The sequence below is a fragment of the Rhea americana genome, unplaced genomic scaffold (assembly GCF_003343005.1).
Source record: "Rhea americana isolate MKP2758 unplaced genomic scaffold, rheAme1 scaffold_84, whole genome shotgun sequence".
Taxonomy (NCBI): Eukaryota; Metazoa; Chordata; class Aves; order Rheiformes; family Rheidae; genus Rhea; species Rhea americana.
In genome coordinates this window covers 2,956,820-2,957,232 of record NW_028187023.1, presented here as the reverse complement: position 1 = coordinate 2,957,232, position 413 = coordinate 2,956,820, and positions in this window count along the sequence as shown.

Genomic DNA, 413 nt, shown 5'->3' with positions numbered 1-413 from the left:
TCAGCTTCACTTTCTGGTTCTCTTAGACTGGTCCAGTTCTGTAACGCTTGGGTTGTAAACATTGCAGTAGATTGTATTTTGTTCCAAAAACCCACGTAACTCAAAGCAAGCAAGGAGGTTTTTCTATTGCACATAGTATTTTGTGAATTTCTGAAATGCTCTTTTAATTTTCTAACCTATCTGATTCTTAAACAAACCCATGAAAAACAAACAAAATCTTTAAATAAGTGTTATTTTGAATTTTCCAATGTAACTAAATCATTTTAATGTTGTTGTTAAACRTCTCAGAGTCCAGCAAGTATGACAGAATGAGATGATTATGGAGGGAGTGTTAAATAAGAAAAAATGCCTCCCTTTGAGTTCTGTTGCCAGGCACAGGTGGGAAAAGAGGTAAGGAAGTGGTGGCCCCATCA